A 22859-nucleotide genomic window follows, 5' to 3' on the forward strand; every position below is an offset into this window, starting at 1 on the left:
TAATATATAATACATATATGTATATATGTAATATATACGTTATATATAGGAAAGAAAAATCATTTGTTCATAAAAACAGTGTGTGGCTATGGCAGATGAGAGATTCATGAACTCAGACAGGTGAAAGTAAAGACAACACTGAAGAAAAATCAGTTTCAGAGAAGTGGAGGAAAAAGATCAGGCAATCATATATAGGATCAATGTTGCAGAAATAAATCAGCAAGATCTATCGTATATGCCAATAATTAAAAATTCACAAATATTCTAAGAAATATTAATTTCAAAATATTTATGTCCAATAAAACCAAAAACAGATTAAATCCAGGAAGAAAAGCAATACAGGATGGCTAGGTAAACAACACTAGTGATGACCAGTTTCTCATCAGAATACAAGGGAAACCAGAAGTCAGTGTACTTTACAGTGTCTTTTGTCATTCTCAACTAATATTCCATATCTAGCAGAAATATTCAAAAATGGAGGCTAATGACCTGTGAGGTATATAGATAGGTTGGTGCAAGTTTTGTTACCTTTTCTGAAATAGAGCAATATTAGCACAAATGCTGAATACAAAAATAATTATGCAATGAGGTTGATTTAAAAAGTCACTTAAGTGAGAGATCAGAGATAAAGACAAGGAAGCAAGAATCACTACACGGAATTGGTTAAAATTTGAATCAGTCAGATTTACATGCTGGTCCTGCAGGCTAACCCGCTGAGTGCTTGGCCTATAGGGGGTCACAGTGTCCTGGCTGCTCCACTTCCCGTCCAGCTCCCTGCTAACAGACTAGCGAAGCAATAGAAGACAGCCTAAGCCCTTACATTCCTGACCCCACCCATGACGGAGCTCCTGGCCTGAAGTAGGCTCAGCTCCAACTATTGTGGCCATTTGGGAAGCAAGCAAGAGTGTAAAATCTCTGCCTCTTTCTCACTCACTCTCTCTGTAACTCTGCATTTGTTTCAGTTATCTGGGTGAGCTCATGCTTGGGTTGTGTCAGTAATTAGGTGCCTATGGAATGTTTGTAGATCATTGCATTCACTTGGGTAAGTGCAGGGCACATCTCTTTTCTCTACTGGTTGAGCGTGATTAGGAGGCCGACTTAATGTCTAGTACTACTTACTACTCTCCAACAGAAGGAGCAGGCCTTCTTGAAGAAATTCATGTAGATCCCCTTTCTTCAAACTATGAGCTGCACATATTGATTTCAAATAAATTCCGTATTCTGTAGATCTTTCGCTAAACCCAGACAACAATAATTTCCACATATGTATAAAGCACATATTATTACAAAAAGATACTATCTGCATGTTAAAGAACCAAAACAAAGCAAAGCTAGACAGAGAAGGTATTTGCAAGGTGCAAAACAGAAAATGTCTAAATTTTCACAACAGATTTAATAAATACAACATAAAAACAAATGGACTGAAATTGCAGGATTTCAACAATTAATTCTAAATACTTAAATGTGAGGAATTAGGTGGGGCTAGACTTGCAACTATTTACGTTGAGTACAAAGTGTAAGTAGAAAATGTATCACCACCCCACCATTCTATTTTCCACTTTTCATCTCAAAGTAACACCAGTAACATTTTTATCAAAGTCAAATGCCTCATGGCTGCTGCAGCAAGGGGACCAACTTTACAGGATTAAGTTGGAATATGGTCATCATGAAAGATTTGAACCCATCATAGGGTTTGGGTTCAAGAGAGTAGACTCACCAAGGTACAAAATCACTAGGGTTGAAAGGAATGTAGAATGCAATTATGATGGACACACAGGTGATTGTCTAGAAGTGAGTTTTAGGAAAGTACAGTGCTGCTTACCAGGCTAGTTCTCTACTTGATATCTTGTAAGAAAATCATCTGCCCAAATGAGAAAACTCTGCCTAGACATCTTGGTGTTTCACGTTGAAAGCATTCGTGTTACACTGGAATCTTCTAAGGCAAGAGTGCTCTGACAAGGTCAGCAGGCTAAATGATCTCAATTCCCAGTCATGGTGTTTATTTAACAGTCTCAGTATTTAGTAATAAAATGTTTAAAAAAAAAAAAGGCTCACAAAATAAATATGAAAGTCCAGAAATCATAAACATCCATCTGCTTTAATAATCAAAGACAACTCCCCAGGTTATTTTATCTATTTAAAACCAATTAAATTATTAAAATTCAACAAAAAACTGATCTGGCTTAGACTTGTCAAGGACAAAGAAACTCGGGCTCTTGTTGACTGCTGGCAGGAGATTTAACTGTTGAATCCTCTTAAAGGGAAACTTGTCAATATCAGAATAGGCCCAAATATCTAATTCTATGACTCAGCAAATGTTGATTTTAAATATATACTCCTGAGAGACCCTTGCACATATTCACCACAGGAGGTGTGTCTGAAAATACCCATTGTGGCAGTGTCCTTGGTAAGGAATGAACAAAAAAATCATTGTGCATTCATATAGTAATTAAAAAACTATAATAATGTATGAACATAGATTTCAGAAAAACAATACAGAGTCAAAAAAAAATCCTAGAGCAATACATATACCAGGAGAGTGGGATATACATTTTTAAACAATGCAAAGTAATGCTTTACTTATGGATGTGTCACAAAATAAAAAATGTGAACCTGCCATACTGATGACAGCATTTATTTCCAAAAAAAGGGATAAAGATAATATGATTGTGCAAGGTAAGAAAGAAGATGCCACCATATTCCATCATGCATCTTTTGTTTCTTAAAAGTCAGCAAATAAATTCAGAAACAGAAGCCATAAAACGCTAACATCTCCTCATTTTGGCTGTCAGGTTTTCAAATAGTTGATATTTTATCATGTATACTTTGTTATAGTTTTAAGACTTGTCGACTTCATTAAGGAAGAGTGAAACATTTCAACAAAGCTGGAAAGTGGTTACGCACAAACTAATTAAAGCAGAACTTTGGACAATTCGTCTTTGCATCAGTCACTCCTCTCACGTCGGCAATTTTCCAAACAACAATCTATGCATTTGAACATTACCCTTCATCTTCTATTCAGATTCAAATCCCATAGAAACATATTGTACTTGCTAAAGCTGAATCTCTTTTCCTATTAACCTAACAATTCATAGAAGCATGGCTTTCTCAGTGTGGGTCTTTGATACCCATAATTTTGTGCAATAATTTGTTTGCTTTTTCAAACCTCGAGTGAGTAACAGTCAAAGACCCCGAGAAAGGAAGCATGAGAAAGAGAAAAAGGCTTAATAGGGGAACAAAAGACCCTTGGTCCTGATGTCAAAATTTACCAGGTCTTAACGGAAATTAGCTAACATGAAGGTAATTTCCAAGATCACTTTACTTTCCTAGGTAGAGGAAAGATAAAAGTGAGGAGAGCAAAGTGGATGGAGGGTGTCGGTTTCTGGACACAGCTGAAGGACCTGCAACTTGAAGTTTGAGCTGATGAGGAGTAAAGCCATCCTAAATAACACACTCAGATTGGAGTGGTGACACTAACTTTTCCTTGTGCTTGATTATGTAAACACGTCTGGGAGGGATTACTTAGGTAATTTGTTTATGTTCTTTCAGGTAGAGAACTCTTCCACTAAAAAGAAAAAAACAGTGTTTTACAACACCCCAACATTATTCTTTGCCGCATCCATTCACGGCAGTGATTTCATTTCCAGTTACTTATTCTGTAGCTGGTAGTTATGGCTCCTGGTGGTTCATTAGGAGGCTGGATCCAGCTAAGCTGTTGAGCAGAGCACAAAATGAGGAAATGAGAGGCTGGCAGAAGATTCAAACTCGATTTCTTCATTTGCATTCACACTTCTATGAATGTCAAATTAAGCCTAAGAAATATTTGCAGTTTTGAAACATTAGAAAAACTTAACAGTTTCTTTGATCTGGATATCTAGAAAGAAAAAAAAATGATACTAATGGCATCTATAACGTAGGAGGTGAGCTCAACAAGATTACGGGTTTTAAAAGAGCTGTCCATGTCTCCAGGCCTAATCCCATACTTGGCATGGAAGAAGTGCTCAATAAATGTAATCTCTTATTAGTAATAGACAATATAAAAATACTTGTCAAGCATATTAGAATTCATATCTTTTCCAAGTAAAAACTTCTATTAAAGTTTTATGTACAAACTGTAATGAGCTGCCAGCTCACACCGTGCTACTACATCCTTGGTCAGTCAGCTGAACGCATTCATATCCAGCACCGCCAGTTGCCTGGGTTCTTTTTACAAGGGGTATCACACTCCATTCTTTGCTAATTTTCTTCTTTATTTTTAAAATCTGATTAATACATTTTCATTTTTATTAGGTCTAATAGATAGCTGATCTAATTTGGAGCTTATAAATTATACAGTTATATGTGAATTGATTATAGCACATAACTCTAATAGACTGGCAATCTTTTCAGAGATTAGAAGCACTGCTTAGTTCCTTTTCTATGGATGATTAATTTTCTGTGGTTATCAACTCTCAAACTGAAAATTAAGCAATACATATTTGCTTTGTGGATGACCAGTTTTATTAAAGTAGTAGAGTTGATGCAATTAATTATCAATACCCTGCGAAGAGAAGCCAAAATTAAAATGTCTTAAAAGAAGCAGTGAGGCATCTATTGTCAGTGGAAAGATTCAGTGGCTATCACAAACTGATCGTGCCAGACACCTCGTGACTCATGTGCCATCTGGGAATCAGACACAAACTGCTTCTCCAGTTTTTGGGTTTTATATCTTTTAAGGAAACCTGGTTTGCATCAAAGGCATCTAAGGCTCAGTTACTTGAACACAGAAGACGTTTCACTGGACATATCAGAAATCCCATGTCCACAGAAGTGCTCCAAGTGGGCTGTTCCTTTTGGTGACCAGTTTTGCCGAGGACAAGAGAAAACTCTCTCCTGAGACCAAATGCTTAACTCCTACACTTGATTGCATTTGACTTTTCAACAGGAGAACACACTGAATGCTCTGACAACTGAGGGTGTGCACTTGGTCTTGTTTCCTTGCTCCTAGAAATTCTAGGCACCAGAGAGTATGATGCTCACAGGCCCTGGTTGTTGTTTCTCAATGGAGTGCAGTAACTAGCCTAAATAAAGCCATCTTGAGAGGTTTCTCTTCACAATATGGAGTTAACCAAATCACACTATCATATTATCATCCATAGAAAGTTGTAGAAAAACAGGAGATGTATAATGTTTGTGTATGTGGAGGGCTTGGGCCAAAGCACTGAGGCCACTGATCACTTATATTTCACAGCAAAGAAATCATCTCCTAGAGTTGGTAATATGACCCTGGACATAGTTTTTGGAAGGGAAAAATCATGCAAAGAAAATCATGTGGGATAATGAGAGTCTGAGTATCAAGCAACCATGAGCCTGGAACTGCTAGGGTTGGAGAAGGCAGCATCAAAGAAAGCTACTCAAGTTATAATCATGGAGTTCATTTGCACTGATGACAAATATCATATAGTCATAATTTTGGACAATGGCTGGAAAAAAATCTACCTTCCCCCCAAAAAGTCAGGCTTTAGCTCCCACATACATCTCATGTCTTTGTCAATAATATATTAGTATCCTCCGAACAGACAACGAATAGTACTTGTTCTTTCTCCATCTTAAAGCACTCCCTACTTTTGCTGGACACATAAATCATGCACATGTGTATAAAGAAAACAGAAGCTCTGCAATTAAAATCCGCATGTGCACAGAGCCTCGAATTCCAGGCTCAGCCAACCTTTCTGGGGCTCCTGCCACAATGGACAACATACCGTATTCCATAATTTTTATAATCTCTTGGCACAGGCTATTTCCAAGAAGTTCTAACCTCTTCTCCTTTGCCTCATAATGTCTTATTTTCCTCCAAACTACAGTTTAAATGTCAAATGATTTGTGAGATTTTCTGACCTCTCCTCCAGCAACATTATTCTCCAGGTATTCAACTGATAACTCGGTCTCAAAAGCTGAACACGGTCATGCCTACAGCTGGTAACATGATAAACACTCATTGGGCACTTATTATTTGGAAAATACTATGCAGTGGGCTTTAACTGTACCGTTTTATTCAATATTCACATCCAAGCTCTGAGTTAGATATTATAATACTATTCCACAAATCAGAAAACTGTAACACAATAGACTAAGGACTATGGCCATGATCACAAAATAACCCCAGGCAGTCTGATTATAACAGTTATGCAAGGAACCAATAGATCATCACCATCATTTTCATCATTTTTATTTGAAAGGCAAATTTTACAGAGAAAGAAGTAGGTAGGGGGGAAGAGAGGGAGAGGGAGGGAGAAGGAATGGGAAGAGAAGGAGAGAGGGAAGCAGAGAGGCAGAGAGGGAAGGAGAAAAGGAGGGAGGGGGAGAGAGAAAGAGATTGAGAGAGAGAGATTGATTGAGCAATCAATCCTGCATCTGCTGGTTCACTTTCCAAACAGCCAGAACTGAGCTACTTTGAAGCTGGCAGCCAGGAGCTTCCTCCCAAATACCTGTGTGCCTGCCATCCAAGTGGAAATATGCATTAGGTTTCAGCTTCAGCCCGGCCCAGTCCCAGCTACTGTGGGAATTTGCAGAGTAAACCACCAGATGGGAGACTGGTGTGTGAGTTGATTCATTCTCTGTTTTGCCCCTCAATCCCCTTTCATTTAAAATGAAAAGTGTTGGGCCCGGGGCAGTGGCGCAAGTGGTTAAGGTCCTCGCCTTGCACGCCCAGGATCCCATATGGGTGCCGGTTCTATCCCAGCAGCCCCGCTTCCCTTCCAGCTCCCTGCCTGTGGCCAGAAAGGCAGTTGAGGATGGCCCAAAGCTTTGGAACCCCTGCACCCGCGTGGGAGACCCGGAAGAGGCTCCTGGCTTCAGATCGGCATAGCATCGGCCCTCGTGCTCACTTGGGGAGTGAAGCATTGGACGAAGATCTTCCTTTCTGTCTCTCCTCTCTATATATCCGCCTTTCCAATAAAAAAATAATAAAAATAAATCTTTAAAAAAATAAAATGTAAAGTGTCATCGCTTCTTGGCCTTTTGGCTAAGATCAAGAGTAAAATGAAAAGGGTCTTTCAAAAGATACCTCAAGCCAATGAGCAGACATCTTGTCTTACAAGATACACAGAAGAAATGTGAGGGCTACATGGAGAATGTCTCTCACACCATCCATCCTTGTTTTCAACATCGTCTTAGCAACTGATGGATTTTTCCATGAACATGCCACTGCTGGCCATTCTGCATAATTGAACAAAAAATGGCCCCAAGTCCTTTAGTCCGAGCAAAGAAGCTTATAATTAGGGTTACAATCATCAAAACTCTTGGGAGCAATAACAGGCCAACTTGCAATACTGCCCTCAACAAAAACCCATGCAGAACGTTCTCCCTCAAGACTACTACAGAAGGAAAATTTATTCTTTACATGATAAATGAATTAATGGTACTTATTTTTATCATCGCAGAAATAACAGATGATTCCAGCAACATCTTATTTAAATTTGCTCATTTGTAGAAAATAATAAGATCAGAGAAGAACAAAATATGACTTGTTGAGAAATCCCAAATATCAATCCCGGTACCTGGTCCCAGTCCACTTCATGGTTACATGCCTGTCAGATAGCAAAGCAGTCCTTCCTGATACTTTGCTGTGACCAATACTGTGTTTATGATCACAGAAGATGTGCTCACATGGACTACCATGTCATTCTGAGAGATAGAAGGGTACAACTGTGTTGAAAAAAAAAATTCAGCAAGCACTCTGAATGCAGAGAGCACGGAGGTTGAGTCCTAGCAAGCTGAAGAGGATAAGCAGCTCTCCCTATATGGGGCAGAGTGTCATAGAATGGAGCAAGAAGCTGAAGACCCGAAACATAGTGGGGAAGTTTATTCCTCAAGACTTGGCAATGAAGAACCATCATCCTACCCAAGGTTTTGTTCAGTAAGTCAATGTATTCACTCCTCTGGGGACATATGGGTCACAAGTCAATTCAGAATAAATGTACATTTCAGAGATATTCACAAATGAGGATGCTTTTTATAATTATTTTTGGAATTGCTCCCAGAAAATTCTTAATTACTGACAAGTTATCTGAAATGTTCAATCATCCTGATAATCTAACAAAGATATCAATTCATTCCAAAGAACAATGGACATGCTTTATATATGTATATGTCTATAAATGTGTGAATATATTATTGTTCTGTCTACACACACTTTCCAACATCAGACACTTACCATGTATCTATTACTGCTCCCAATATTCACCATTCATTCATTCCATATCTACTGATCACATAAGCACTGATCTTTTTTAAATAATGTCCACTGAAAGAATGAGAGTACAATCCAGATAGGAGTCTTTGCACAAGGACTCCTCACTTTCAGCTGGACGTGAACCCTTTCATTGTGCCACAGGTAACAATGCCAGTCCGAGTATGAAAAGAGATTCAGCATGAGAGTTGTTCAAAGCAGAGCCACGGGTCCAAACCCCAACACCTCCACCCATGAGTGTTAGTAAAACAGAAGCCCCATAATAAAAACCAGGACTCAGCCTCTTGACTGTCTCCCTTACCGTGGGGAATAAGGCCTTGCTTAACATCCTCCAAAAGGAATTTGCTGACTTAAGGCATGATCTCATTGGCCTTACAAGGTTCTTATACCTGGATTCAATGGGTCATTTGCTTCTCCAACAGATTGGAATCTTGATGTCCAGTGTTGTCCTGGGTTGATTTGTGCAGGGGAATTAAAAATCTGGGTAGAACATAGCTGCCACCCTCATGGAAACTTCGGACCAAATAGAGCCCACTGGGTCATGATAAATTCCCTAAAGAGCACAGCATCACTGACCAATTCAAGGAAGGTTATGGTCCACTGACCAACCAGGAACTGATGTAAGATGACCAACCACCTTTAAGCCTCAATTTCAATCTAAAGGAACCTTCACCGCCTAACTCCTTGAGGAGCCTGGGAGTTATAGAATAGCTACTGGCCCCTTGCTCTGTGCTTTGCACTAAATATCTACGTCCTTTCACTACCCTATGTCAGTGATTGGCTTTCTGCACATCAGATGAGTAGTCCTAGTTAAGGGGTTCTACAAAATGCTTCCAACGATTCTGGGGTGTTGTTCAGCAGTAGGACCTTAAATGAATACCTCAATGCACTGTGCTTCAACTGTTCCTTCCTCTGTGACTCACAGGGTTTTTCTGAGGTTAAAATGAACTGACACATGTGACATACATACTCCACAAGATAGTGAGTGCTCTAAGTATCCAATCTCTCTTTTTTCCCTTTCAGATTAATTATTTTTATTTGAAAGGCAGTGTTACAGAGAGATCCTCCATCTGCTAGCTTACTGTCTAAATGACCATAATAGCTGGAGCTGAGCCTGTCTGGAGCCAGGAGCTTCCTACAATTCTCCCATAAGGGTGCAAGAGTCCCAAAACTTGGACCATCCTCTAATACTTTGCTAGGCCATTGTCAGGGAGTTGGAATGAAAGAACTCTCAGGTTTCAAACTATTGCCAGTATGGGACACAAGTGCCCAGGTGGAGCCTTGGCCTGATGAACCAGACATTTTTACCATGAGATATGACAAGACAGATAACTAAGTGCACATCACAGTAGGTCAGATTCTGTTATTCTTTCATTTAAAAATTTTCCACTATTACTGCAAATTGCCTTTGAAACCCTGAACTCCAAACATACAGGTTCTTCATCATTTCTGAACACACCCTTTGCCTATATTTATCTATTACACACACACACACACACCACCAGCAGCTACATTCTCTTCCAGAGCAGTGATATTTGCCAAATCTGATGGTTTTCCTTATGAAGCCTTTCACACTCCCGCTGGGTGGAAATCATGTATTTAGTTCCCTCCAATTCCCAAAGTCCTCTCTTCTGTGCCATTTCTCAGCTATATGCCTTTTGGAAAATCACTGACTTCACCTTAGCTATGCTTCTGAGCACCTGACCCTCTTGGGTCAGCACGAGGACTGAAGGACACAAAGTGCCCACTGAATTACATGGTACAAAGATCTCAGCAAATGTAACAAACACAATATTGGTGTTGTGAGTTGGCCCTATCTGTTCCAGAAATGAGTCAGAGGCATACTCCTAGAAGCTGAGGAATCTTTGTTCACTGACCAGTACTGAATGGTGGACTGTCCCATTCCACCACACGTGGAAGAGGGGCACAGCCCCAACCAGCTGTGTTCAGGAGTTCTTAAGCAATGGTAATCCAATCAATGAAGACCACTGGCACATGGTACGAATATCAACCAAGTTTACATCAGTGTGCAATACAAATGATGCAATCAACTGTGCTGGCATGGAACATAGGATATCCAGTTTGAGTCACATCCCATCTAGTAGTGAACAACAGAACCAGGCAAACAGATCCATCCAATTCTACTTACAGAAAACAATTTGGGGCAATCTGTTTACTGCCTCAGCTGTAAAAGGAAGGCAAGATCTCATCCTGGAACGAGACATTATATAAGCACGCTCTCCTCTTCAGGACTTCCCAAGATCCCAAGGCTATGGCAAAGGTCAGATTATGGAAATGTCTCAGAAATCTTTCAGAAGACCTAGCCTTACTGTCTGGGCTGTCACATTTCTCATATTCTTAATTATGATTAAAATGTAGGGATGGCGTAAGAAGTTAGTTGCCTTAATAGGCTATCTCCTGGTGAAATGAGAAAAAAAGGGGGAAGTTCCTGTAAAAAAAGATGCTTGTTTCTCCTGAAAGATCAAAATGCAGATCTCACTCAGTTTCTGGTTTTATCATGAAAGTAGAAAACGACAAGGCAGATTGTTCGTGTCCCGATTGGAATGTGACTTTCCATCCTCTGGGTTTCTAGTTTTATCAGGATAGCAAAGTATTGATCCCTCCTTTCCGAGCTTTTAGCTTAACATAAGAGCAGGAAGAAGTCACCCATCACATCCTTCTCATGGCCTTTTGTTATGAGTTGACTAGACAGGTTTACCAGATTCCTGCCCTTTCAAAGTTTCATTTCTACCCTCTGATTGTTAGCTGTGCTAGAAAGTTGTCACAGGTTTTGGGGTTTTCGTCTGTTGAAGATCCCACTCATGACCACTGCAGCAAGAGGTTTGTAACATAATATATCTTGCTTTGTTCATTGATTTAGCTGGGTGGAAATTCTTCCATGTGAGACAAGAATGGAGGCAGCTTCCTACCTTTGTATTCTTTCCCTGTAACAAAAGCAAATTTTAATGTGCTGTTGTCTGCTATTTGTCCTGTTGTATGTTTCCCCTTACTTTGTAATTGTTAGAAATCCAACATGCAATGAGGGGAAACTTACAGATGTTTAGAAATTAAGCAGTGTGCTGGCAAGTAATATGTACTCAAGGAAGAAATAAAATGGATTATAGGTAGTCATTTCAAACAAATAAAAACATGCAAACTTTGGGAAGCAGGTGGGCCTGCATGTGCATCTACCTTTGACCTATGAGGTCAGTGATCGTCATCTCTGCAGAAAACAGGATGAGCCCAACATTGACATGCAAAGAATGTGAATTTATAAACACTCCAGGAAAGTAGAAAAGATGTAACAATGTAATGATCCATCTCAACAAATTACAAAATGACAGTACATGATGTTCAAAGAAAGTAAACCACCACCAGAACAAATCAATGATATACATTATTCGGTAAATCAAGACATTTGAAGTCTCCCATCAGAAATGAAAAAAGGAATAGGAATACAACCAAAGCTCCTTCTGACTAAAGAATATAAATCTAGGTGAATGTATATAGTAGAAAGGATGTACATATTTACCTTTTGGAAGATTTGATATTGTCAAGATGCAAATTCTCTTCATCCTGACTATAAACCTCAGATTCCATGGTAGAAGCAAAAGTTTATTTAGAAATTGAGTAGAAAAGCAAAGGACTTGTAAGAGTGAAAATTGGGGGGGGGGGGGAAGGAGGGGGACAAATATAGATCTAACCATCACTCAATAATGAAAACACAAATTTTTACAAAATGAGAGATTTGAACTTTCATGATGCTAAACACAATGTATAGAAGGCAACTCGGTACACTCAAATAGGTCCAATGCCATTTCTCATTACAGAAATGTAAGTTAGGACAATAAGAACATCACTGCAATGTACTGTCCTAACTAAAACAGTGACCAAGAATAAATGATTTATTCTATATTCAGTAAATGGACCATAGGTCAACAATACAAAGACACAATTCTGATATTACAATGACATGAATGAATATCAAAACTATTCTATTGTCAAATACCTCAAAGGAAAATATATCCTTCTTATAGTATTTCATTAATATAAGTTCTTCGAAAGAAAGCCTGAGGTGGAAACCTGGATGATAATCTCCACTGAGAAGCAATCAAGTGTTCACAGTAAGAACCATCAAGAAATTCATGAGGTGTGAGGTTTGTTTATTTTTTGGTTGATTTTTTTCCTGTAATTAGAGTGATGTATCCAAACTCATTTATTAAGCTTCACATTTAAAAGGTGGCCTACTATATATTCTATACATTGTAAAACAAGGGACAATGTCAGTACTTCATGAACAAATTTTATTGCTAAAGGTCAAACTCTTGAGCAAACTTTCAGAAAAAAAAAACTCAAAATGCAAGTCCTTGTATAATTCTATTCCAAAAGGATTACGTGAATAATGTCACATAAAATCAAGAAATGGAAGTTAGAATTAGAAACCTTCCCACACAACACTGCACAAACTCCTGTCACTTCCTAGTTTAAAAAAAAATTGTAAGTTAAGTCACGAAAAGTGTTTCAGATTCTTCAGGAAGAGAAAAAAAGAGTGTGTAAGTTACAACCTAATTTTATAGAATCAAAATATTGATCACAAAACTTGCCAAGGACATTATCAGAAACGAAAAGTTCAAGATAACCTAACCCATGAACAGAAACAGAGAACCAAAAAATATAAAGGAAGTTAACCCAATCAAAATTGTATGTATTCCAGCCACACAACTTGGACTTAATATTTGAAACTTCTAAAATTTAGCACATCATCGGGAAACGAGGAAACTCAAACACTTATTGTAATATGTTCTGAAAAGATCTAAAATTTAACATCGCTCAAAATGTTTTAAATTGAATCAACCAGGGCCAGCATTGTGGCACTGCATGTTAATCCACTACCTGGACACCCGGGTCTTCCACGAGAGACAGTTGGAATCCCGGCTGCTCTATTTCACACCCCACTCCAAGTTGAGCTAATTAACTGGAGGAAAGTAGATGACTCAAGTGCTTCAGCCCCTGCCACGCCAGCGGCAGACCTGGATAAAACACCATCTTCCATTACCTAATTTGGGGCATAAACCAGAGCATGGAAAGTCACTTGATCTCTTTTTTAAAAAAAGGTTTTACTTTTAATGGAAAGGCAGATATACGGAGAGGAGGAGACAAAGAGGAAGATCTTCATCCACAGGTTCACTCTCCAAGTGGCCACAACGGCTGGAGCTGAGCCTGGAGCTCCTTGCAGGTCTCCCACACAGGTGCAGAGTCCCAAGGCTTTGCGCCATCCTCGACTGCCTTCCCAGGCCACAAGCAGGGAGCTGGATGGGAAGGGGGCCTCTGGGATTAGAAGCGGTGTGCCCATGTGTGATCCCAGCACGAGCAAGGTGAGGACTTTAGCCACCAGGCTACCACTCCAAGCCTGACATCTAACTTTCTAACTTTACATCAGTGAATCTTTAGAAAAAGTATTTGTAACTAAAATTAAAGGCAAAAATACTAGTGTGATAGTGATATCTACAAAACACCTTAAATGTTTCTTCTAAAATGAGGAGTACAAAGAGGACGATAACTATTTAATATTAGTCTGGAGGGCTCACCTAGTGCAACAGGGCAAGAAAATGCACGGTACAAGGTCTGAAAAGTACAAAGTATAAACCACCTAGAGAAAAGAAGGGCCACACCAAGGAGTCTGAAAGAACCTAAACTAATAATTAAAACTGAGCTGAGGGCCCAGCGAGGTGGCCTAGCAGCTGAAGTCCTCGCCTTGAACGCACCATGATCCCCTATGGCCACTCGTTCTAATCCCAGCAGCCCCACTTCCCATCCAGCTCCCTGCTTGTGGCCTAGGAAAGCAGTCAAGGACGGCCCAAAGCCTTGGGACCCTGCACTTGTGTGGGAGACCTGGAAGTGGTTCCTGGCTTCTGGCTTCAGATCGCTTCAACTCCAGCCCTTGCAGTCACTTGTGGAGTGAATCAGCACATGGAAGATCTTCCTCTGTCTCTCCTCCTCTCTTATATCTGATTTTGCAATAAAAATAAATCTTTAGAAAAAAGAATGAGTTGAGTTTGACAAGTTCATTTTCAGCTTTTATATAAATACCAATTGTTTTTCTTTTTTATTTTTAAGATTCATTTATTTTTATTGGAAAGGCAAAGCAGATTTACAGAAAGAGGCAGAAAGATCTTCCATCTGATTCACTCCCCAAATGGCTGAAATGGCTGGAGCTGAGCCAATCCGAAGCTAGATGCCAGTGGCTTCTTCTGGGTCATCCACACCGGTTCAGAATTTGAAGGGATGGGCCAGGCTCCACTGCTTTCCCAGGCCACAAGCAGGGAGCTTGATGGGAAGTGGAGCAGTCTGGACATGAACTGGTATCCATATGGGATCCTGACACTTGGAATTCAGGATTTAGCTATGAAACCATTACCCTGGGTCCACCATTTCTTAACTATAAATGAAAATCCATAAGAATTTTCAAATGCCACCATTTACAAAGAAAATTCTTTGAATAGGACATTGAAAATACTGACCCTTGAAAGATTTGACAACTTTAAAATAAAGAGCATCTCTTCACTAAAAGATAGGAATAAATGTTTTAATATTTACATTCCATCATGGACTCCAAGTATGTTAATGGTTTGAAAGATCAGTAATAAAAAGGTACCCAAAGCAACAGAAACATGGGTAAATGTTTCTACTGAGAATTTTCTTTCTCTCTCAAACACACACAATCAAAAGGAACTAATATTTATGAAAAGATGCTTGATCTCATTGACGAGATTAATACAAATTAATAGCCCAAGTAGATGATACTCTGTATACATCACACCGACTAAAGACATGAAATGTTACAGAGGTCAGGAAGCCACTAAAACCCACATTCAATGGTGGGAATGCAAACTTGCAAATTGCTTTAGACAATGTTTTGATGGCATTTATTACAGATTAAAGTAAGTTTATATTCCAGTTCACACATGTATACACAACAGGAATGGGTCTGAGTACCAGCAGATATGTTAGCAATAATAGCATTGTTCTTCATACATACAAAGAACTATATTCCTCAGAACTAGAAGGTGTAAATTGTGATGGATACAACAATCAAGCAGGTATTTTCCCAAGGATGAAATGCAAACAATAATGAGCCATCTGAAAAAATGCTCAGGATTACCAGGCATCAGGGAAGAGTGCAAAAAGAACATTATGAACTTTCACTCATCCCAGTGAGAATGGCTATCCTCCAACAACCAAAAAATAACATACTAGAGAGGATGTAGAGAAAATGCAGCCTACTACGCTGCTGGTGGGTGGTGAACTAGTTCAACCATTACGGATGAAAACATGAAGATTTCCTGAGAATTGCCAAAGAGATCTGATGACACAGACAATTCCAATCCTGGGAATTTACCAGGAGGAACTCAAATCAACATATGAAGTGTTATCTGTATTCCCATGACAGTATAGCAGCTCATGGCACAGGAGCTAAGATATGGAATCAATCTAGATTTCTGGGAGCTGGTGACTGGATAAAGAAAATGTGGTACCTACACATGTTGCAATACCACACAGTCATAACAAGAATGAAATCCCCTCTTTCAGGATTTCAATAACTAAATGTGACTGGAAACCATTAACTTAGTGATGTAAGTCATACCCAAAACACAAATGTATTTTGTCTGATTTTTGGTAGCTAATAGAAAGTATGAAAAAAACGCTTAAATGAAGTTGACGTCCTGGGATTTGATTTTTGTTTATAGCCTTTGTCTCTATTCATGCGTAACACTGATATTTCTACTTTCTACTTGAATTTTTTTTTATTTAATGGAAGATTGAATCTGTGATTATAAAAATAAACTGAAGGTATCTATTGCAAACATTGATAAAAAGGGAAGAGGAAGGACAAGTGGAAGTGAGAGAAGTACTATTATGTGCTCAAATTGTATATATGAAATACATCAGTTCTCTTCATGTGAATATAATTTTGGGCATACACGAGGCATAGCACAGCCTCTAATAGCAAAGGATTACCCCATCTCACATGTCAGTAGTATTGAGGCAGGGAACCATACCCTAAATGAGCATGCAAAGTGAATTAAAAGAGGGTAAATGGACAGCCTGAATGAAGGTTTGTTGAAAGGAACATGACAACTAAATCACACTTGGTCAGACTGATTTCTTCTGGTAATTATCTTATTAAAATAGCCAGTGTTTCAACCTATGAAGTGAATGGCTACCTAACAACATGTTGCATGGAAAAAGCACTTACAGAGAACAGCAACAAAAAAACATAACATGGATGCATTTCAAAAATATGCTGACAGCAAGAAAATGGTTTCCATAAATGTTAAAAAGTGGACAAAATTGACTGACGGTGATGCAAGCTTTAGAGAGGACACTTGTGGGATGGTTTGTCAGTGGCTACTAGGTTGCTGACAATATTGCATTTTCCAGATTTAAGTAATGGTTACCCGAATCTGCTCAATTTCTTAAAATACTTTGAGCTGTACATCGATGGTTGATACACTCTTTTTCCTGTATCGTCTGGCTCAATAAAAAGTTTACCCATATATAGATGTGACAGAGAACGAGCAAGACATGTATTAAGAGATTCAGCTGCATTGAGCCAGGTTTTATAAATACCCTTAGTGAGTGCAAAAGCAGCATAATTCTGCAATACCACATGTCATGCCTTCAAAATACGCGATCCACCAGGTCTGAAAGAGCTCATAATTAAAGTAATTCCAGAATGAGAAAGAGACTGTTGTGATGTCTGGAGTCACATTCGTTGTATAAGACCTTTTTTATTAAACAGCTAAGGAAATATTTTGGGATCAGATTTTAAATGACTTCATAGCTATAAACATAGTGAATCAAAGTTTACTGGGGGAAAAAAAGCCAGTTTTAATAATAAACACTACCCTCAAATATAAAATTGTGTTGGAAGGTACTTTTTTCCTCCCAATTGAAGAGAAAAAAAATAATAATCTTCCTTTCCATTGCTGGAGTAAGAATACGGAGGCCCAGAGATGGCCACCAGAGAGAACATGGACTGGCCACGCGGGACTTGCGGTGTCAGCTCCAGCTACACTGTCAGAGCCTCCATGCTCAAACACCTGACCTCAAATGTTAGCTCCAGACACCAGTTTCCATGAGCTATCTGGAGAAGTCTGACCCCAGGGCCATCACCCCATTAAATTCATAATTAATGAACCAGGAACACACTGATATCAGTCACAGCATTACTTACTGACACAGAACACCTACACAGGTCAGACAGGACACCCTCACACTCCTGTGAGTGTATACCACCTGAAGTCGGGACATGCTCAAACAGGGGCAAGAGTTGTGACTTTCTCAAAAAATCAATTACTCTTGAGTTGCCGATGCATCCACACCCACTGGACGGCCCGACGCAGCTGCGAGACCAGACAGGATGTTTATCTCATGCCATTATGTGAACAGGCCATAGATATTTCAGGGCCCCTGCATCATTTTCCAAATCTTCCTGTGGTCTGTCCTTGTTGATTCACCCAGCCTCATCTAGACATAATACCATGAGTCAAGTCTGTTTACAAAATTTGAACTTTAAGTCCCCAATACAAACTTGCATATTCCAGAAATGAATATTATCAATTAGTCTTAGATCACGTTTGGTTAATAATTCTATTAAAGTATGCAAGGCTGGAAGCTTCAGAATGATTATTAAATCAACAAGACAAAGGCACACAGCCAAAAGTGGTGCTTGTACAGCAGGAGACAAATATTCCACCCGTACTGTAAGCGGGCATTGCCGCAGCTCCTGGGAGGAGATCCTACACCAGCTTGACAGATCTGGGAGACTTGCACCTGATACAATTTGTTAGCAGTCCACCTCATTTCAAGCTTGGAATCAGTGGAGGCATATTATCCTGTAAATTGATTTGAAGCCAACAGGAACGTGAAACCTAATCAAACATACAGGCAGAAACCACTTTTTAAAAAAAAATCTACAAGCCAATAAAACCCTGCAGAGAATAACAGAGGAGACAGCCACACTGTTCAGTTCTTCTAGAAAGACTGTTGGTAAATCATTAAATCACGGAGATGACGCTCTGCCTGATGCCAAGGATTTGAATATTGATCCCAACAGAGTAAATGATCCTGTGACATCATCCAACAGACACTTGCGACATTCCAGATGGGGCAGGTCCATGCAAATTATCACTGGACGCTGGAGAACACTGTGAAGTGTCAAGTGTCCATTTTATGAAGAAATCAAGGAAATGGTGTAAAGTTGTGCAGGGCGTTCACAGCATTCATCCACAGGGCACCATCTGCACAGACTAGCAAGACATTACAGGGATGAGCCCCGGCAGCTAGGCATTGTGGCCGCCTAGAAATAGTAACCCACTGAAAATTCCATCAACATTGACATATAGCCACGTTATAAAAAATGAAAAGTAATTTAAGTACAATTTTATGAATTACCTAATGACAGTACTATTACTTCTGGCGGTGTCCCGGAGAATCTTGCAGGATCAGTCCCCACGGCACGTGGAGCTCCAGGCTGGAGGACATCCTTCCGGCATCTCCATCCCAGCTGAGGGTCCCTTTATTTTGCATTGCATTCCCCTTCAGATGCACGATGGTTTTTGCATATTTCTAGAATGTCTTTGTTTTTCCTTCCATCCATATTTATAACCTCTATAGATCTATTTGTATTATTTGTACTTCCTCCTGAATGCTAACACCTTTCAATTTAACATCACTGCAAATGGCATGATTATGCGTTCAGTGCTATTTTCTGATCATTAATAAAGACATCGCATTTAAAAACCACCCTTTCTAAACATTCTTGCCACTTCAAACTATACACTAAGCTTAAAATATGAATAATCTGGAGACATTGCCACATATTATTATTCTTTGCTTACCATCTTCAGCTCATTTTCAGTTCTTGAGGCTGAGCTTTTCTGGCTTGATTCGAATCAATTTTGCCAGTAAAATCTCACTGATGTTATATCAATTACTGTAAGATGAGAATATAGGATGAGCACTATACTTAATCCTCGCTATTCATCTCTAAATTTGGTTATTTTAACAAGCATGCTATTTAGTGTGTGCGTGCGTGAGTGTGCTGAGAAATAGCTTTGATGGGGGTGGGGAGTGTTCTGAAAATACACAAATCACAGAATTAAAACTGTTATTCTGGAACACGGCAGAATGCAAGGAAAGAAGAGATGAACTGACAGGAACAGAATGCAGAAGGCCTGCTTGCCCTGGTCCAAGGGGGGATTCTGTTCCAACGTCTACATTCTCTTCCTCTGTCAGTTCATCTCTTCTTTCCTGAGCCTTTTTAAAAACCAACCGAAAGCATTCTAGTGCCTGGAACTAGCTGGGAGGAGAAGTGTCCTCAGAGTCTTAATGAGAATTTGTGTGTTTCTCCTTTGACTTCCTCTTCCCACACTAGTGCATCACCATGAGGTCAACACAATGCACAGATGTGTTCAGTCATTGCAGAAGAGGGTTCTCTCCAGGCTCCCTGCCCCATCTCCACTCTGTCTGGTTAATTTGACAAGCTAATTGTTCCTCTTGGAGGGCTCAGCCTTTCCTACATCTGGAGAAGTTGATTCCCAAGGGTGAGGCAGACGCAGTAAATGGAAACGATGTCAATTGTTCAGCAAGAAAGGCATATCACATCTGATGCCATCATTCTCTAGGGAACACTGTGTCCTGGAGGATAGGACACATCAGTCAGGACAGGTGAGGGTCACTGGGCATGCATCCAGGTATTACTTTTCAAAAAACATTGGAACTGAATCTGGCAGCAGAGTATCAATTAGTTTGAAATAACTGGAAGATACAGACCTTGACCAATAAACAACAACAACAACTAGCCTCTTACTGCAGACTTCAAAGGCTGAGAACAACCTCTGCAGGGGACGCCGGACAAATGAGCAGCTGACTTAAAATGAAGGAGATCGTCCTCAATAATACACTGAGCCTCACCCAATCAGGAGAGCAACTGATAAGGAAAGTCAGTATTTCCTTTACAAAAGAAAATGTTTTGACTCTGGACGAACACTGCATGTAGACTTTACAGTCTGCCACAACTCTATGCAATTTGGACAGGTTGCCTTCCAAAGGAAACCCATTTCTTAAAGTCAGTCTGTCTTTCTCCCATTCTGTATTTCACTACATAACCATCTATCTGTCTGTCTACTTGCTGGCTCTATTTTCTCTGATAAGAGTCTTACCTGATAGACAGTATTTCTCTCCAAATATTCATTACATTTCCTAACATTAGACCTTGGGATAATGTGAAAGATACCTTGCCTTTATTCAGCCAATCACTGCACCCAGAGGACATGGAATATAATGACTGGCCCAGCTTGTCTATGGATCCACCCTGAGCGCATTTCCTTGAACGCTCAACAAAGAGAAGTGATTTAACAAATAATACATGGATGGTTATATTGGGGGGAAACAGTGTTAGGTCCGCAAACCAAATGTCCAGTGATGGATTTCTATACTTACTTATCTAAAAACTCACAAATAGGCATGAGCAGATTCAAGTTGAAAGTTCTAAATATTTTTAGATCTTACTAATATGGAATATATGTCCTAATTTGAGCCATAATTTCTTCTTAGAATTTGTCTAGCACATTGGATTTGACAGGTAGTCCAGTCTTGAAATTTACAATCTGAATTTTTTTTTGATAGGCCAAATATGGAGTTATGACAATTTTGCAGATCCCCTGCCATTTTGCTGCCTTTGCTTTTCCAATGGCTGAGTCTACTTTCTGTTTTGCTCGTTGCCACAATGGTCTTTGTCATCTTACTTCTTCTCCCATACTTCAGCCCCCTGAGCAAGAGCAGCCCGTAAGTTAGCATTTTATTGGCTGGCTTGAGCCTGTTCCTATTGCAGGTACATTAGATAGCAAGTGAAGAACTGGTTTCAAGGTGAAGACAGAAGGACCCACCTTGGGGATCAATCCCTCTGAACTTGGGGATCAATCCCTCTGAACTTGGGGATCAATCCCTCTGAACTTGATTTTGACACTAACATTAACACTGCCCGTCAAAAACAAGAGTCTGCCCAGTACCACTGTGTGTTGATGGTCAAGGTTTATCTCAGCTAAAGGTCACTCAAACTGTAGAAAACCCAAGGCCCTGTGTCACCTCCAGGACCCTGTGCAATGGCTCAGCTGAGCTATGACAGAACCGAAGACATTCAGGGGAAGATCAGAATGCTCCAAGATAGGCTGAGAAAAATCTCCCATGTGGGCTAGGAACAGAGGAATATCCTTAAACTGAAAGATACAAGTTCTGAAAGGGAAGTGCAGCCAAATGAGGAAGGGCTATGGCTGTCAACTACAATCACATGTGCCAGGAAAAAAGAAATGGAAACTTCATTATTCAGGAAGGAATGTGCTCAAAGGGATGTTACAGGAGGACTTGTTCTGTGTCTCTGTTACAGAGATGGCATGGAACCAGGAGGACCTACAAGACATTCTGCAAATCCAGCTTAATATTCAAACAGTCATTACCATTCATTTGGGATTTGTGTCACTTTGCAATGCTCAAAGAATCCTTTCAGAAATGTGGGATAACAAAAAAATAATGGGAAATTGAAATTTACTATGAAAGCCTCAGAAACATGCCTGCATTTTCAGTGCAGTACTATCTGTGCAGTTACAATGTATTGATTCCTAGTTCAAACACAATTAAGCTTTGGAATCAGCTGCATATGGATTTAGACAGTTGAAAATGATACATTTCTCCAGTACTTAACAGATGTCCAAACTGTGTCTTAAAATGACAGAAAAATTGATGAGTAAATTGTTCCAGTTCAACTTTATGCTCAATTAATCCCTTCTTGTTTTAATTGTGTCTTTGGTTTGTATTTGTACCGTTTCTCACAACATTCTAACACCATTAAATCCCTTTTTTTTACACTATCCCATTTTACAGAAAAGAAAATGAGATCTAGAGACAGCAAACCCTTTACCCCACATGAGTTGCAAGGCTCTATTCAGCATAGTGTAAGCCTGGGTCAAAGGCTTAACAGAAAATTAAGGCAAATTCCTAGGTGAATGGAGGATGTGAGCTCTGGGCGAAGGGAGAAAAGGCAGAGCTGAATTTGGAAATGAGCAAAAATGATCAGACTGTTTCTATTTTCCTTCCAAAATCCAATGGGCTTTAGAAAGGCACCAGAACTAGACCAGCGGAAGTGCCCCAGGTGCCCTAGAGTGCAAGCAGTTTCCCTGTGCATGGACCCCTGCTACCTGCCTGGAGCAATGAACTCGGTAGGTTCAAGGGGGCCCAGTGCTGTGGACTCTGGGAAAAGCAAAGGCAAGCTGCAAAGCATCAGATAATTAGGACCTCTGTGGTGGCTATATGGTTGGGTCGTGTATCAGAGATCCAATGGACGCCTAAATGGGCCAATCTCCTCTCTGCTGGCCAAGCCAGGCATGTCGAAGGACAGAATTTTGTTGATTCCCTTTATCCTGTGCACAAAGAGGCCATGAGTGCTTATAGTATCCCTGATATAAGGTAATTTCTATAAAAGGTCTGACCAAAGTCAGCCACATTGTTAGACTTGGAACATTAGATGATGTGTCTGGGTGTTTGTGTTTTGTGATCAAGAGAGACTCTT

This window comes from Ochotona curzoniae, unplaced genomic scaffold (assembly GCF_017591425.1).
Source record: "Ochotona curzoniae isolate NIBS_2020 unplaced genomic scaffold, NIBS_Ocur_1.0 contig_883, whole genome shotgun sequence".
Taxonomy (NCBI): Eukaryota; Metazoa; Chordata; class Mammalia; order Lagomorpha; family Ochotonidae; genus Ochotona; species Ochotona curzoniae.